A 4,757-nucleotide genomic window follows, 5' to 3' on the forward strand; every position below is an offset into this window, starting at 1 on the left:
TTTCAATAAAAACATACACGTTTGACTGACTAAGTTTAAGGTTCACTATTTATGGCGGATCTTAACAGCCTACCCCCACCCTTCGCCACTGCTAGATCCTGGCCTGGGGGCCTGCTATAGGATGTGGAGGCCATGTCAATGACAGTTGCATTTGTGAATCTCATCTGCATATGGTTTCGTCCATTATTTTAGCCTTCGTACATTATTAGGTACCTACCGTATCTGGAAATTTGTACGTAAACAGTTCATCGCATGACACTTATTCGTGCGCCGCAGTACGTGAAACATGAGTTCGTGTAACATTTAATCAAATGACGAGTTCTTCCTTGCACATTTCACCGTGGAGTATATTTGTACGTATGTTCAACATGTGGCGAATTTTATGAAATGTCTTTACTAGGTTAGGTTAGGTTAGGGTTGATTCAATTGGAACAGTACTATTTGCAAACTATCGCCGCATTTTGTAAGATACGTACAAATGTATTCCTCGGTGAAATGTTCAACGAAGAACTCGTCATTTGATAAAATGCTATACGAACTCATGTTTCACGTACTGCGGCGCACGAATAAATGTCCCACGATTAACTGCATACGTACAACTTACATGTACTTAACCTATTATCTACCAATACCGGATATTCAAAAAAATCTACTGCAAAATTCCCACTGTTTCCGTTGTTATAATTAAATGTGCTCCCCCGAATCCAGTTTCCAAATTCAATCATCCCTTAACCCTCTCTCTGTCGCAGTCCCCTGGGTTCGCTCACACTCACTACCCTATAATGCGTTTAGCGTGCGGTCTTAGTGCAAAGTGATAAATGCAATGAAAATCATCGCCTATAGAGGGTTACAAACAACGTTCACCTTCGGAGTGCATTTTTGCTTTTCATAACTTGTTTCAAGTAATATTTATTCTGTATTTTTTTCCTTCTTATATAGTCTTCTAATATATTTGATGAGATTGTTCCAATTTTTTAATGTTCATTTTGGCAATTATTAACCAGTGGCGAAGGGTGGAAGAAGGCTATTAAGATCCGTCATAAATAGTGCACACTAAGCTTTAGCACTAAGTCATATGTATTTGTTTTCATTAAACTAACACTACAGTGTGAAGTGTTCGTTAGTTTTTTAAAATTCAATCAAACCTGCCTAAATCAAGCCATAGAAGATAATAGTAAAAAATATTCATTTATCTATAAAATATTTTATGTTGAATGTGGTTTGGTTTGGCAGGGCTTAAAAACTACACGTATTCTTAATTCAATAAAAAATATAAGGATGAGTGAAAAGTGTGCACTATTTTGTCGGATCGCCCATTTCGTGCATAAACTATTATGGTTTGGTTTAGGCGGGGCTTAACTGAATATTAAAAACTAAGCATAACTTACTGAAATCTGTATTCTTAGTTCAATGAAAACAAATAAGTATGACTGACAAAGTTTGATGTGCACTGTTATATCGAATGTTGACAGCCTACCTCCACCCTTCGTCACTGGTATTAACAGGGGCAAGTACGTTGAATAACTTATATTTGGAGAGATACCTTGCCGAAAGTCGAAGTCGAAAAAATACGTAGATAAATAAAGATCTCTTCTAAATTGCAGACTGCAATATGAATGAGTGTCAGTGCATAAACAGTGAGCAGTTGTCCGAATGAAGGACAGGCTTAGAATGACGAATTCTTGACAGGTGTTTAAGTTTATCCCATATTCTTCCACACTCGAAATCGGTTGCCTGTTACTCCACACCCGTTAGGTATTTCAGTTCTCACTAATTCTGTGTTCCCTGGATTTCAATTTTCAATCATATCGGCTTGAACCTGGTCAGGAAAAGTAAATACTCCCCTGGGACTGATGCATCAATGGCTAGGCTTGTAATCTCTTATTAATACAAAAAGAGGGTGCGATGAAACTTAATAAATAGTGTTATTAATACCACTGACAAACAGAGGGTTGAATGAATTGATTTTATATTTTTGTTTTGTTTATGTACTTCCTCTATCTACCCCAGTAGAGCGCCAATTGTTCTTACTTTGTCAACGCCCAGAGTGGACATTAGCCGCCACAAACACTCCTCCACTTCGCCCGGTCCTCCGGCCTCCTTCAGTCAAAAATCAGAATAATCCTACGAGGCAAAAATGGTATGTGGGGATCCATTTCGAAAAAAATATTCACAATAATTTAATTACGATTTTTAAGACAACGGAGGTGGCGGTCTTAACAAAATCAACTGACATCAGGGTTTACCCCGCCTACTACAGACTTTTACGGTTTCATTCCCCATTCCCAGACACTCCACGATGCGATAAATACATGGCTACAGGCATAACTGATAGTTATCATCTAGAGCTATTGCTAGCTGTCGCATCCATTCTCTTCTTCTTCTTCTTATTTGGCCATACCCGCCCCTTAATTGGAGCATATGGACACCACGCGGCGCCTTCAAAAATCCCTGTCATTCGCCAATCTTCTTGCTTCATTCCAGGTCAAAGCCAGCATCCCGTAGCTTCACCGTATACACTCTGTAGATAGTATTTAGCGGCCTTCCAGGACGCCGGAATCCTGTCGGCTTGAAGAACAGACAAGCAGGGTTGAGGTTTTCTTCTGGCATCCGCAGCACGTGGCCGAGCCAGGTCCAGCGTCGCCTCTTCACTCTCAACGTGATGAGAGGCTGCTTTGTGCGTTCTCTAATCTCCTCTAAATAAAGTCGCACACCCAGTATCCGTCGCAAAAATCTGTTTTAGAAACTCAGTATACGGTTGCTCTGAGCCTTCGTAATTTGCCATGATTCGCTACCATAAAGCAGCACCGTCAGAATGCAAGCGTCGAATAGGCGGCGTTTGGTTTTGACTGAGTACAATCCATAAAATGGTTATCAAATGCGTATGCCCCAGGTGGTAGCAAGTAGCGGCCCTAACTACACTGTCGCATCCACGAGTGGTTATCGAATTCGCGTGGTCTAAAGCGGTGTCCACATTGGCAACATCATTAAATTTCGATTAAAATAATTTATGGCCATATAAATTATGATAATAATCGTAAAATTTAATGAGGTTGCCACTGTTACCAGCAACTTGTTGCCAATGTGAACACGGCATTCGGTCATAATTATTAGGATTCTTGGTGTCCGTTCGTGTTGTCCTTGCTGCCTTGTCTTTTTGACATGCTGCATCAGAATATTTAGTCCGGACCCAAAAGCCTCCTCTCCCTCTTGTGCACCTATCTACTAATTTACAGACATTCCCAGGACATGGACATGTTAATCGGTTAATATGTCGAATAAGTCCGTGTGACGTCAATAATCCTCTTTTTCAGTGATTCTTTTAATAATTAAGAGTAATTCATTTATGTAGTATAATTGAATTGTTAATTCTGTAGTAAGATGTCAAAACACGATATGTCCGTGTTTCTAAATTGTACAGGAGAGCAATTTTAAACTTCGAAAGAAATTCAAACAATGGACATATCACATATTTACACAGCTTATTCCTCCCAACCTATCAATCAAGGCCTTAAAGTTCAAAAGTTACCTCACACTGTGCCCAAAGCGCAAAGTGTTCAACCAGTGTGTGCTTCCCGTAATAACATATGCGTGAGAAACATGAACCCTAAGTAAAAGAGAGATCCAGAAACTTAGAGTAGCACAACGTGGTATGGAGAGGTGCATGCTGGGCATAACGCGAAAGGGCAAAAACAGGAATGAGTGGATAAGGAAAATGACAAGGGTTTGTAATAAAGTACGCTACAGGCCTCAAATGGACATGGGGACACATAGCTCGAAGAAGGAACAATCGTTGGACAAATCTAGTCATCCAGTGGTACCCAAGAGGTACAAAACGTCCGCAAGATAGACCTAGAGGCCGCTGGATCGATGGAATGACAAAGTTCTGCGGAAGTACGTGACATCGCAACGCACAGGGCCGAGAGAAATGGAATCAGCTTGGAGAGGCCTTCATCCAGCAGTGGATAGATTCAGACTGGTGATGATGATAAGACCTATACATACCATAATATTATGACATCTTGTAGATCTCGCTGAGACGATTCTGAAGATATTATACATTACTAATTTGACAAAAAGGTGAACATACCTACTTATCATGTTTTGCCAACAGAAGACCCGAGACCGGACGCAATGGAGGAAATGACATAAGTCTATCAGTAGACAATATAATATGTAGGTACAAGAAAAAGAGAGAATACATAAAACAATTTAACACACATTGACAGCTGCATGTTACGTGAAATTACGTACATACCTACCTAGATTAATTTAATTTCAAATTCCAGGTAAAAAAATATTAATAAGCATTTAATCACAACATTGTTTTAATTTAAATATAACATAATTTTATAATTGTGTTTTATTTTGATCAATACAACGTTTTCTTAACAATAATCATTGACTTATTTGCTCAATAATCTCGTGTGATTTTTTTATATCATGAAAAAAAATATTGTTGATTTACCTCTGGTGGGACTCGAACCCACAATCCTCGGCTTAGGAGGCCGATGCCTTATCCATTGGGCCACAGAGGCGATGGGAGGACGGCTGCCACAATACAATCGCTATCTCTCCCAGCTAATTAGAAATGAATACAGTATTAGATTATTTTTATCTCGACCGCTGTGGCGAACGCGGCGTAAACATAGGAACGTTTTATAAATAGATAAGTCAAATTGGTTTGTTTACATTGGTCGGGACGCACACGTATTTTGGCACATTATTTCCAGTGGATTCACGGTTTGATTGTTGGT

The 4,757-nt window shown here is 39.5% G+C and overlaps 1 non-coding gene across 1 annotated transcript; it reads right to left on the reverse strand.

Moving 5' to 3' along the window:
* Nucleotides 1–4,465: 4,465 nt before the first annotated feature.
* On the reverse strand, nt 4,466–4,538 carry TRNAR-CCU (transfer RNA arginine (anticodon CCU)). Its single transcript has one exon. It is a non-coding gene; the product is annotated as a tRNA-Arg (tRNA).
* Between the last annotated feature and the right edge of the window lie 219 nt (nt 4,539–4,757).

This window comes from Rhyacophila brunnea, unplaced genomic scaffold (assembly GCF_057557595.1).
Source record: "Rhyacophila brunnea isolate RB1 unplaced genomic scaffold, BYU_Rbru_1.0 scaffold_24, whole genome shotgun sequence".
Classification (NCBI taxonomy): Eukaryota; Metazoa; Arthropoda; class Insecta; order Trichoptera; family Rhyacophilidae; genus Rhyacophila; species Rhyacophila brunnea.